We start from the raw sequence: 14,228 nt of genomic DNA, 5'->3' as shown, positions 1-14,228 counted from the left end.
CATGTTGGTGTGCTGCACCCATTAACTCATCATTTAACATTAGGTATATCTCCTAATGCTATCCCTCCCCACTCCAACCACCCCACAATAGGCCCCAGTGTGTGATGTACCCCTTCCTGTGTCCATGTGTTCTCATTGTTCAATTACCACCTATGAGTGAGAACATGCGGTGTTTGGTTTTTGTCCTTGCGATAGTTTGCTGAGAATGATGGTTTCCAGCTTCATCCATGTCCCTACAAAGGATATGAACTCATCCTTTTTCATAGCTGCATAGTATTCCATGGTGTATATGTGCCACATTTTCTTAATCCAGTCTATCATTGTTGGACATTTGGGTTGGTTCCAAGTCTTTGCTATTGTGAAGAGTGCCGCAATAAACATACGTGTGCATGTGTCTTTATAGCAGCATGATTTATAGTCCTTTGGGTATATACCCAGTAATAGGATGGCTGAGTCAAATGGTATTTCTAGTTCTAGATCCCTGAGGAATCGCCACACCGACTTCCACAATGGTTGAACTAGTTTACAGTCCCACCAACAGTGTCAAAGTGTTCCTATTTCTCCACATCCTCTCCAGCACCTGTTGTTTTAATGATCACCATTCTAACTGGTGTGAGATGGTATCTCACTGTGGTTTTGATTTGCATTTCTCTGATGGCCAGTGATGATGAGCATTTTTTCATGTGTTTTTTGGCTGCATAAATGTCTTCTTTTGAGAAGTGTCTGTTCATATCCTTCGCCTACTTTTTGATGGGGTTGTTTGTTTTTTTCTTGTAAATTTGTTGGAGTTCTTTGTAGATTCTGGATATTAGCCCTTTGTCAGATGAGTAGATTGCAAAAATTTTCTCCCGTTCTGTAGGTTGCCTGTTCACTCTCATGGTAGTTTCTTTTGCTGTGCAGAAGCTCTTTAGTTTAATTAGATCCCATTTCTCAATTTTGGCTTTTGTCGCCATTGCTTTTGGTGTTTTAGACATGAAGTCCTTGCCCATGCCTATGTCCTGAATGGTATTGCCTAGGTTTTCTTCTAGGGTTTTTATGGTTTTAGGTCTAACATTTAAGTCTTTAATCCATCTTGAATTAATTTTTGTATAAGGTGTAAGGAAGAGATCCAGTTTCAGCTTTCTACATATGGCTAGCCAGTTTTCCCAGCACCATTTATTAAATAGGGAATCCTTTCCCCATTTCTTGTTTTTGTCAGGTTTGTCAAAGATCAGATGGTTGTAGATATGCGGTATTATTTCTGAGGGCTCTGTTCTGTTCCATTGGTCTATGTATGTTTTGGTACCAGTACCATGCTGTTTTGGTTACTGTAGCCTTGTAGTATAGTTTAAAGTCAGGTAGTGTGATGCCTCCAGCTTTGTTCTTTTGGCTTAGGATTGTCCTGGCAATGGGGGCTCTTTTTTGGTTCCATATGAACTTCAAAGTAGTTTTTTCCAATTCTGTGAAGAAAGTCATTGGTAGCTTGATGGGGATGGCATTGAATCTATAAATTACCTTGGGCAGTATGGCCATTTTCATGATACTGATTCTTCCAACCCATGAGCATGGAATGTTCTTCCATTTGTTTGTATCCTCTTTTATTTCATTGAGCAGTGGTTTGTAGTTCTCCTTGAAGAGGTCCTTCACATCCCTTGTAAGTTGGATTCCTAGGTATTTTATTCTCTTTGAAACAATTGTGAATGGGAGTCCACTCATGATTTGGCTCTCTGTTTGTCTGTTATTGGTGTATAAGAATGCTTGTGATTTTTGCACACTGATTTTGTATCCTGAGACTTTGCTGAAGTTGCTTATCAGCTTAAGGAGATTTGGGGATGAGATGATGGGGTTTTCTGCATATACAATCATGTCATCTGCAAACAAGGACAATTTGACTTCCTCTTTTCCTAATTGAATAGGCTTTATTTCCTTCTCCTGCCTAATTGCCCTGGCCAGAACTTCCAACACTATGTTCAACAGGAGTGGTGAGAGAGGGCATCCCTGTCTTGTGCCGGTTTTCAAAGGGAATGCTTCCAGTTTTTGTCCATTCAGTATGATATTGGCTGTGGCTTTGTCATAGATAGCTCTTATTATTTTGAGGTACGTCCCATCAATACCTAATTTATTGAGAGTTTTTAGCATGAAGGGTTGTTGAATTTTGTCCAAGGCTTTTTATGCATCTATTGAGATAATCATGTGGGTTTTCTCGTTGGTTCTGTTTGTATGCTGGATTATGTTTATTGACTTGCGTATGTTGAACCAGCCTTGCATCCCAAAGATGAAGCCCACTTGATCATGGTGGATAAGCTTTTTGATGTGCTACTGGATTCAGTTTGCCAGTATTTTATTGAGGATTTTTACACTGATATTCATCAGGGATATTGGTCTAAATTTCTCTTTTTTGGTTGTGTCTCTGCCCGGCTTTGATATCAGGATGATGCTGGCCTCATAAAATGAGTTAGGGAGGATTTCCTCTTTTTCTATTGATTGGAATAGTTTCAGAAGGAATGGTACCAGTTCCTCCTTGTACCTCTGGTAGAATTTGGCTGTGAATCCATCTGGTCCTAGACTTTTTTTGGTTGGTAAGCTATTAATTATTGCCTCAATTTCAAAGCATGTTATTGGTCTATTCAGAGATTCAACTTCTTCCTTGTTTAGTCTTGGGAGGGTGTAGGTGTCGAGGAATTTATCCATTTCTTCTAGATATTCTAGTTTATTTGCATAGAGGTGTTTATAGTATTCTCTGATTGTTAGTTTGTATTTCTGTGGGATCGGTGGTAATATCCCCTTCATCATTTTTTATTGCGTCTATTTGATTCTTCTCTCTTTTCTTCTTTATTAGTCTTGCTAGCAGTCTATCAATTGTGTTGATCTTTTCAAAAAACCAGCTCCTGGATTCATTGATTTTTTGAAGGGTTTTCTGTGTCCCTGTCTCCTTCAGTTCTGCTCTGATCTTAGTTCTTTCTTGCCTTCTGCTAGCTTTTGAATGTGTTTGCTCTTGTTTCTCTAGTTCTTTTAATTGTGATGTTAGGGTGTCAATTTTAGATCTTTTCTGCTTTCTCTTGTGGGCATTTAGTGCTATAAATTTCCCTCTACACAATGCTTTGAATGTGTCCCAGAGTTTCTGGTATGTTGTGTCTTTGTTCTCATTAGTTTCAAAGAACATCTTTATTTCTGCCTTCATTTCGTTATGTACCCAGTAGTCATTCTGGAGCAGGTTGTTCAGTTTCCTTGTAGTTGAGTGGTTTTGAATGAGTTTCTTAATCCTGAGTTCTAGTTTGATTGCACTGTGGTCTGAGAGACAGTTTGTTATAATTTCTGTTCTCTTACATTTGCTGAGGAGAGCTTTACTTCCAACTACGTGGTGAATTTTGCAATAGGTGTGGTGTGGTGCTGAAAGGAATGTATATTCTGTTTATTTGGGGTGGAGAGTTCTGTAGATGTCTATTATGTCTGCTTGGTGCAGAGCTCAGTTCAATTCCTGGGCATCCTTGTTAACTTTCTGTCTCATTGATCTGTCTAATGTTGCCAGTGGGGTGTTAAAGTCTATTATTATTGTGTGGGAGTCTAAGTCTCTTTGTAGTTCACTCAGGACTTGCTTTATGAATCTGGGTGCTCCTGTATTGGGTGCATATATATTTAGGATAGTTAGCTCTTCTTATTGAATTGATCCCTTTACCATTATGTAATGGCCTTCTTTGTCTCTTTTGATCTTTGTTGGTTTAAAGTCTATTTTATCAGAGACCAGGATTGCAACCCCTGCCTTTTTTTGTTTTCCATTTGCTTGATAGATCTTCCTCCATCCCTTTATTTTGAGCCTATGTGTGTCGCTGCATGTGAGATGGGTTTCCTGAATACAGCACACTGATGGGTCTTGACTCTTTATCCAATATGCCAGTCTGTGTCTTTTAACTGGAGCATTTAGCCCATTTACATTTAAGGTTAATATTGTTATGTGTGAATTTGGTCCTGTCATTATGATGTTAGCTGGTTATTTTGCTTGTTAGTTGATGCAGTTTCTTCCTGGCCTTGATGGTCTTTACAATTTGGCATGTTTTTGCAGTGGCTGGTACCAGTTGTTCCTTTCCATGTTTACTGCTTCCTTCAGGAGCTCTTGTAGAGCAGGCCTGGTGGTGACAAATTCTCTCAGCATTTGCTTGTCTGTAAAGTATTTTATTTCTCCTTCACTTATGAAGCTTAGTTTGGCTGGATATGAAATTCTGCGTTGAAAATTCTTTCCTTTAAGAATGTTGAATATTGGCCCCCACTCTCTTCTGGCTTGTAGAGTTTCTGCCAAGAGATCCACTGTTAGTCTGATGGGCTTCCCTTTGTGGGTAACCTGACCTTTCTCTCTGGCTGCCCTTAACATTTTTTCCTTCATTTCAACTTTGGTGTATCTGACAATTATGTGTCTTGGAGTTGCTCTTCTCAAGGAATATCTTTGTGGCATTCTCTGTGTTTCCTGAATTTGAATGTTGGCCTGCCTTGCTGGATTGGGGAAGTTCTCCTGGATAATATCCTGCAGTGTTTTCCAACTTGGTTCCATTCTCCCCGTCACTTTCAGGTACACCAATCAGACGTAGATTTGGTCTTATCACATAGTCCCATGGTCTTTTCAAATGTCTTGGAGGCTTTGTTCATTTCTTTTTATTCTTTTTTCTCTAAACTTCTCTTCTTGCTTCATTTCATTCATTTGATCTTCCATCACTGATACCCTTTCTTCCAGTTGATCGAATCAGCTACTGAGGCTTGTGCATTCATCACGTAGTTCTCATGCCATGGTTTTCAGCTCCATCAGGTCCTTTAAGGACTTCTCTGCATTGGTTATTCCAGTTAGCCATTCATCTAATTTTTTTTCAAGGTTTTTAACTTCTTTGCCATGGGTTCGAACTTCCTCCTTTAGCTCGGAGTAGTTTGATCGTCTGAAGCCTTCTTCTCTCAACTCATCAAAGTCATTCTCCATCCAGCTTTGTTCCGTTGCTGGTGAGGAGCTGCGTTCCTTTGGAGGAGGAGCGGCGCTCTAATTTTTAGAGTTACCAGTTTTTCTGCTCCGTTTTTTCCCCATCTTTGTGGTTTTATCTACCTTTGGTCTTTGATGATGGTGACGTACAGATAGGGTTTTGGTGTGGATGTCCTTTCTGTTTGTTAGTTTTCCTTCTAACAGTCAGGACCCTCAGCTGCAGGTCTGTTGGAGTTTGCTGGAGGTCCACTCCAGACCCTGTTTGCCTGGATATTAGCAGCGGAGGCTGCAGAACAGCGGATATAGGTGAACAGCAAATGTTGCTACCTGATCGTTCCTCTGGAAGTTTTTTCTCAGAGGAGTACCCAGCCATGTGAGGTGTCAGTCTGCCCCTACTGGGGGTGCCTCCCAGTTAGGTTACTCAGGGGTCAGGGACCTACTTGAGGAGGCAGTCTTTCCGTTCTCAGATCTCCAGCTGCGTGCTGGGAGAACCACTACTCTCTTCCAAGCTGTCAGACAGAGACATTTAAGTCTGCAGAGGTTTCTGCTGCCTTTTGTTTGGCTATGCCCTGCCCCCAGAGGTGGAGTCTACAGAGGCAGGCAGGCCTCCTTGAGCTGCAGTGAGCTCCACCCAGTTCGAGCTTCCCAGCTGCTTTGTTTACCTACTCATGCCTCGGCAATGGTGGGCACCCCTCCCCCAACCTTGCTGCAGCCTTGCAGTTTGATCTCAGACTGCTGTGGTAGCGATGATCAAGGCTCCGTGGGCATAGGACCCTCCAAGGCAGGCACAGGATATAATCTCCTGGTGTACCGTTTGCTAAGACCGTTGGAAAAGCGCAGTATTAGGGTGGGAGTGACACGATTTTCCAGGTGCCATCTGTCACCCCTTTCTTTGACTAGGAAAGGGAATTCCCTGACCCCTTTCGCTTCCCGGGTGAGGCAATGCCTCACCCTGCTTTGGCTCAGGCTTGGTGCACTGCACCCACTGTCCTATACCCACTGTCCAACACTCCCCAGTGAGATGAACGCGGTACCTCAGTTGGAAATGCAGAAATCATCCATCTTCTGCATCGCTCGTGCTGGGAGCTGTAGACTGGAGCTGTTCCTATTCAGCCATCTTGGCTCCACCCCCCAGCCTTAGGATTTCTAAGAACTTGGAGCAGCTGAATTCACACAGGAGCTACAAATGCTGAGCTTTGCTCATGTTTTTGAATCTCTTTCTGGAGTCTTTTAAAAACACCAGCACACTTGATGTTTTCCAACATTTCTCCCACATCTAAAGTTAGGCAATGATTGTATCCACTGTGGATTAAAGCTGCACTGTGCTTTTCAGAGTGCAGTGTTTCTTAGGCTAACATGGAAATATCACACTAGGCAATTGTCTGCATTGGCAGCCAAGAGATACCTTACTACTTAAATGTGATGAGAAGGGGAGAATCTTCAAAACCTTTGGAAATTTACTTTTTGTGTAAATATGACAAGTCACACAGCAGTTACTAGAGGTAGAATATGGTAGTCTTCTGACAGTAACAGTAATGGATTTTCTTTTTTTTTTTTTTTTTTTTTTTTTTTTTTTTTTGAGACGGAGTCTCGCTCTGTCGCCCAGGCTGGAGTGCAGTGGCGCAATCTCGGCTCACTGCAAGCTCCGACTCCCGGGTTCACGCCATTCTCCTGCCTCAGCCTCCTGAGTAGCTGGGACTACAGGCGCCCGCCAACACGCCCGGCTAATTTTTTGTATTTTTAGTAGAGACGGGGTTTCACCGTGTTAGCCAGGATGGTCTCGATCTCCTGACCTCGTGATCCGCCCGCCTTGGCCTCCCAAAGTGCTGGGATTACAGGCTTGAGCCACCGCGCCCAGCCAGTAATGGATTTTCAAAGTGCTTCAAGTTTATAAAGCACTTTCACATCTATTTATCTCATTTCACATCTTTTAATTTACCACAAAATAGTTAAGGAAAGAAACGTGTTTCATATGGCCAGAACTTTTTTCTTCATACATTAAGAATTAAGCCTTCCAACTTACAGATAAATACTAGCTTTCTCCTCTGCCAAGATAAATGCTTTTATTAAAATTTTGTGAAAATAAAGTTATTTACAGTCATTTAAGCTTATCTACATCTAAGTGTGTTTCCTATCTTATTTCTAAGTTATCTGTCAACAGTTTGTTCTTTTCTCCTATAGTGGCTTTGGGTATACCATTGACAGAGAGTCCATTGTTCATCGTTCCTAAATAGTATACATATTTTAAAGATTCTGATCTGATTTTTTTACATTTTAAAATTTATAACATTGTCTAGTTAGAAAATAATACATATTCATTATAGAAAATTTGGGTGATACACACAATCTAAAAAAAATCGAAAAACAGAGATCAACTGTAATCTAATCAGCTAGAGATAACCATCGTTAACATATTTCATTTCACACTTCTGCAGATCAAGGGTGAACGATTTGCTATAGAAAACAATAATGCTAGAGAATAGGAGGAAGTCAAGCAAATCAGCACATCTACAGGACCTACTCATGTAACCCATGGATATAAGGGGAGGGGCCAGCCTCTGCAAATGAGATGCATCTGTAATTCTCATTACTGGGAAGAGAGGGAAAGCTTTCCATCGCCTCATGGTAACTGTGCATTTTTTACTGGTAGAGCTTCTAGAAGTTGTTACATAGGTGGCTAATTTTAGAGTCGTTTGCCTCATATAATATTTTTAAATGTGTGAATATGCACTTCATTCTTAATTCTCTTCTCTATCCTTGACCTGTATTAGGCTAGTACCACAGTATTGGACAAACAACTCTGGACTTCTCACTGGGTGATATTAGGATTCGTGTAGAGTTCATTTCACCTCTTAGCCCAAGTTTGTTGGCAGACTAACCCGTGCAGACCTTCTGTCCCTTATAGGGTTGGATCTTCTGTTTCCTATAGTTTAGACTAATAGGGTAGACTATACTTGGATTATTTGACATCATTTCTCAATGAGGATAACTTGGGAGTACAGCTTAAAATTTGTAAGAGCTGAGGTAATACAATGCTTTCCTGCCAACAGTCCCTGCACTCTAGAATAGAGAACAACCAATTAATCGAAAAAAAGAAAGAACAAGCTCCGCATTCATCCCAGGCTTATCTACGTCCATTGGTACAGGGGCAGCTATGAGACACTGAATTACTTTTGAACTTCCTAAATACCTTTCTTTAGTCCCAAAGAGATTTTTTTTAAAGTTACCCCCTTATTCCTGTTGTAGAGAATGCTGTTTTTCCTCTTAATATCTATCCCTCCTTTCTACTTATAATAAGAATCCTGATTTTTAGCTGGACATACTGCTGTTCCCCAATAAAGACCATATTCTCTAGTTTCACTTGGCAGTGAGGTGTGGCCCTGCAGATTTAATGGCTAGAGCTCTAGTGGCTTTTCAGTACCTTGAGGACAGGGGACTGCTCTAGGGATGGTAGGGCTGAGAGCTAGGATAAGATAAATTCGGTGAGCTGCCAAATCAACTCCGATTGTCTAGTTTCGAATTATTTTATGTGAGAGAAACAAGCATATCTTATTTAAGCCACTGTTATTTTGGGTTTCTCATATGCAACTAACAGTACTCCGAGTATATTGTGCCATAATTTTTAGAAAGTTCTATTTGTATGGTAAATGCAAAATAAGGAACCTCATTAAATATGATTATGGTCTATGGGAGATACAAAATGTGTAGTTATAGTTAGCCTACACAATTTTATATTTAAGTAAGAAAAACAGACATATATATGCAATGCTCCAATATAAGACAATGACTATAAAGGGATGGATAAGGAGTTAATTTCCAAGTGTAAGATACATTTATGGCCAATTGGTTTTTAACAAGGGTGCCAAGACAATTCAATGGGAGAAGAAAACTCTTTTCAATAGATAGTGCTTGGGATAACTGGATATCTACATGCAAAAGTATGAGGTTGGACCCTTACTTTATACCATATACAAACATTAACTCAAAATGAATCACAGACCTAAGTTTAAGAGCTAAAATTATATTAGGTTGGTGCAAAAGTAATGGAAAAAACTGCAGTTACTGTTGCACCAACCTAATAAAACTTTTACAAGAAAACATATGAGTAAATATTCTTGACCTTGAATGAGGCAATGGCTACTTAGATATGTCAGCAAAAGCAAAACTGACAAAAATAAATTGGAGCTCATCAAAATTTTTATGCTTCAAAGGACACCATGAAGAAAGACAATCCCAGAATGGGAGAAAATATTTGCAAATCATGTATTTTATATGAGGTTTGTATTCAGAATATACAAATAATTCTCGCAGCTTAACAGTAAAAATACAAATAGCCCAATTTAAAAATGACCAAACAATTTGAATAGACATTTCTCCAAAAGAGATGCACATATGACCAAAAAGCACATGAGAACATGCTCAACATCATTAATAGTTAGGGAAAACCAAACCAAAACCACAATGAGATGCCTCTTCACACCCATTAGAATAACTAAAATAATAATAAATTTTTAAAAGGACAATAACAAATGTTGATAAAAATATGAAAAAACAAGTACCATCATGCATTGCTGGTAGAAATGTAAAATAGTATAGCTGCTTTGGAAACACTGGCAATTCCTCAAAATATTAAACATAGAATTACCATGTGACCCAGCAATTCCACTCATGGTTATATACCCAAGAAAAATGAAAACATATCTCCACACAAAGACTTGTACACAAATATTCATAGCAGCATTATTCATAAAAATCAAAAAGTGGAAGCAACCTAAGTGCCCAACAACTGATATTGGATAAATTAAATGTGGTATATCCATACAATGGAATCTTATTTAACAATAAAAATTGAAATACTGTTACATTCTACAACATGGGTGAACCTTGAAAATATTATGCTAAGTGAAAGAAGCAATCACAACAGGTCAAATATTGTATGATTCCATTTATATGAAATGTCCTGAATAAACATACACATAGTGACAGAAAGCAGATTTGTGGTTTCCAGGGGCTGCAGGGAAGGGAAAATGGGGAGTGACTGCTAATGAGTATGAGGTTTCTTTTTCGGACGATGAAAATGTTCTAAAATTAGATAGTGGGATGGTTGTACAACTCTGTGAATATATAGAAACCACTGAATTGTACACTATGGTATGTAAATTATATCTTAAAGCTGCTTAAAAAAATTTCCTAGCTTCACAATTGTGGTTGAAACAGATGCAGTATGATTTTGGTTTGTGGCCATACTGAAATAAATAATGTCCCAGAATGAAACTAAATTCATCTCTAAGAATTGGGTATATAACCAGTGTATGTAAAACAAGTATAAAGAGAATGAAATGAACAAGTTAAAACTTAAAATTGTCTCTATTGTTAAATAGTAAAATATACTATATGGCATTCAATCATTATTCTCTTTACTGATTATTGTCACCTACTTAAGTCCCAAACATCAAAGAAGTGGTAATACATTTTCTTTGATTATTAAATGACATATTTTAATACATCAGTATATTTAAATATTTGAAAAATATTTTAAGATAAATAAGTATATTAATAAATACTACAGAAATATGGGAATAGTTCAAGAAAATCTGGAAGCTAAAATATGGTATATGATGCTTACAAACAACCAGACCTAACTTTAGGTAAGAAGTACACCTGTTTTTGTAGCCAAATGTTTGATTACTCCAACCCTTGACTGGTGTACTAAGCAGCAGAACACTTTATGAAAAGCAGAAACCCCTAGGTCAGAAGATGCAGATTGTGATTTAAATGTATTTAGCCCTCATAGTGTTTGTTTCGTATTTTAAGCCAACATTTAAAAATTGATAGAGGATGCAGATTGTGACTTAAATGTACTTAGCCCTCATAGTGTTTGTTTGTTTTGTATTTTAATTAAGGCAACATTTTAAAATTGGAACATTTAACTTAAAAGTCTGGATTGGAGCTTGTGTTTGAACCTCTAAAGATAGGGAAAAAAAAACACCTCTGAAGACATGGCAGCACTGGTAGTCATTTGCTGAAGCTGGAAACTACTTCCCTCCTTAAATGCCCTCATGCTGCGGTTACCAGTGCTCTTCCAACTGGCCACTTTTCTCATTATATCATGTGATATAGTTTGGCTGTGTCCCCACCCAAATATCTTAAATTGTGGCTCCAATAATCTCCATGTGTCATGGGAGGGACCCAGTGGGAAGTAATTGAATCATGGGGGTGGGTTTTTCCTGTGCTATTCTGGTGATAGTGTATAAGTCTCACGAGATCTGATGGTTTTATAAAGGGCAGTTCCCCTGAACACGTTGTCTTGCCTGCTGCCATGTAAGATGTTCCTTTGGCACTCTCTTGCCTTCTGCCATAATTGTGAGGTCTCCCCAGGCGTGTGGAACTGTGAGTCCATTAAACTTCTTTTTCTTTATAAATTACCCAGTCTCAGGTATGTCTTTATTAGCAGTGTGAGAACAGACTAATACACCATGAATCTAGCTTTGTAGGCATTTGAGTTTGCAATCCTAAACCTAGGGAGAAGTCTAACCTACTTTGTGACCTTAGGCATGATGCTGCGTATTTATAAGTCTTATTTAGCCTCTATTAAATGGGTCAAAGAATACCTGTCCTTCCTCTGTTTCTCATAGTACTGTTATAAAGATTTAACAAAATCATGTATTGAATGTACTTTTACAACTAAGAAGTCCTTACTTTTGGTCTACTCTGTGAAACCTATGATATCAGTCTGACCGTTGAACCAAAGAGATTGTTTTTCCCTCAGCTTTATGGAAGTACAATAAAAAATAAATAAAAATTGTATTCAAGGTATACAACTTGATGTTTTGATATATGTGTACATTGTGAATTAATTGCCAAAATCAAACTACAGGCATACCTCATTTTATGGAGTTTTGACTTACTGTACTACACAGACATTGCTTTTTTGTTGTTGTTCTGTCTTTTAACAAATGAAAGGTTTGTGGCATTTCTGTGTGGAGCAAATCTATCAGCAGCATTTTGCTAATGGCATGTGCTCATTTTATGCCTCTGTGTCACACTTTGTTAATTCTCACAATTTTTCAAACTTTTTCATTGTTATTATTCTGTTATGGTACTCTGTGATTGTGATCTTTGATGTTACTGTTGTAATTATTTTTGAGCCCCAGAAACCATCATAATAGAAGACCACAAATTTATTGATATATGTTGTGTGTATTCTGACTCTTCCCCTGACTGGCCATTCGCCTCTCTCTCCCTTTCCCCAGGCCTTCCTATTCCCAAAACACAATATTGAAATTGGACCAACAAGTAATTGGACCAACCTACAAAAGGCTCTAAGTGTTCAAGTGAAAGGAGGAGTCACATGGCTCTCGCTTTAAATAAAAAACTAGAAATGATTAAACTTAGTGAGGAAGTCATGTTGAAAACCAAGGTAGGCTGAAAGCTAGGCCTCTTGTGCCAGACAGCCAAGTTGTAAATGCAAAGGAAAAATTCTTAAAGGAAATTAAAAATGCTAATCCAATGAACACACGAATAATAAGAGAGCAAAACAGCCTTATTGTTGTTATGGAGAATGTCTGAGTGGTCTGAATAGAAGATCAAACCAGCCACAACATTTCCTTAAGCCAGTGCCTAAGTCAGAGCAAGGACTTAACTCTGTTCAATGCTATGAAGGCTGAGAGGTGAGGAAGTTGCAGAAGAAAAGTTAGAAGCTAGGAGATATTGGTTCATGAGGTTTAAGGAAAGAAGCTGTCTCCATGACATAAAAGTGCAAGTTGAAGCAGCAAATGCTGATATAGAAGCTGCAGCAAGTTATCCAGAGATCTAGCTAGGTTAGTTGATGAAAGTAGTTACACTAAACAGATTTTCAACATAGACAAAACAACCTTCTATGGAAGTAGATGCCATCTAGGACTTTCATAGCTAGAGAAGACAAGTCAGTGCCTAGCTTCAAAGCTTCAAAGGACAGGCTGACTCTCTCGTTAGGACCTAATGCACCTGGTGACTTTAAATGGAAGCCAGTGCTCATTTACCATTCTGAAAATGCTAGGGCCCTTAAATCTACTGTGCTCTATCAATGGAACAACACAGCTTGGATGACAGCACATCTTTTTATAGCATGGCTTATTGAATATGTTAAGCCCACTGTTGACACCTACTACTCAGAAGAAAAGACTTCTTTCAAAATACTACTGCTCTTTGACAGTGCATCTAGTCATTCAAGAACCCTGATTGAGGGATTAATGGTTTTTTTTTTTATGCCTACTAACACAACATTTGTTCTGCAGCCCATGGATCAAGGAGTAATTTCGACTCTCAAGTCTTATAATTTAAGAAAGACATTTTGTAAGGCTATAGCTGCCATAAACAGTGATTCCTCCAGCGGATCTTGGCAAAGTAAGTTGAAAACCTTCTGGAAAAGATTCACCATTCTAGATGTCATTAAGAACATTTTGATTCATGAGAGGAGGTCAAAATATCAACATTACTAGGATTTTGGAAGAAGTTGGTCTCAACTCTTATGGATGACTTTGAGGGATTCAAGTCTACAATAGAGGAAGTAACTGCTTTCTCCACTGTAGTCTTGAATAGAGAGATGGGATAGAAATAGCAGGATAACTAGAATAAAAGTGGTGGGCGCCTGTTATCCCAGCTACTTGGGAGGCTGAAGCAGGAGAATCGCTCAAACTCAGGAAGCGGAGGTTGCAGTGAGCTGAGATGGCACCACTGCACTCCAGCTTAGGTGATAGAGCGAGACTCCATCTCATATAAATAAATAAAAATAAATAAGTAAATAAAAGTGGAGCCTGAAGATGGGACTGAATTGTTGCAATCTCATGAGAAAATTTGAGTGGACAAGGAGTTACTTTCTATGGAGGAGCAAAGAAAGTGGTTTGTTGAGGTGGAATTTATTCTGGGTGAAGAAACAATGTAAACATTGTTGAAATGACAAGGATTTAAAATAATAAACTTAATGAAACTGGGGTTCGAGGAGACATTCTACGTGGATAAAATGCTATCAAACAGTGTCACATGCTACGGAGAACTATTTTATGAAAGGAAGAGTCAATGTGGCAAACATTATTATTTTCTTATTTAAAGAAATTGCCACAGCCACACCAACTGTCAGTTGTCAGTTACAGTATAAACATAACTTTTATGCACTGGAAACCAAAATGAATTCATGTGACTCACTTTATTGAAATATTTACTTTGTTGTGCTCATCTGGAGCCTAATCCTAATATCTTTCAGGTATGCCTATAATGAGCATATCCATCATCTCACATAATTATGATTTTGTGT

This window comes from Symphalangus syndactylus, chromosome 4, assembly GCF_028878055.3.
Source record: "Symphalangus syndactylus isolate Jambi chromosome 4, NHGRI_mSymSyn1-v2.1_pri, whole genome shotgun sequence".
Taxonomy (NCBI): domain Eukaryota; kingdom Metazoa; phylum Chordata; class Mammalia; order Primates; family Hylobatidae; genus Symphalangus; species Symphalangus syndactylus.
Note: the sequence above shows the minus strand (reverse complement) of the source record.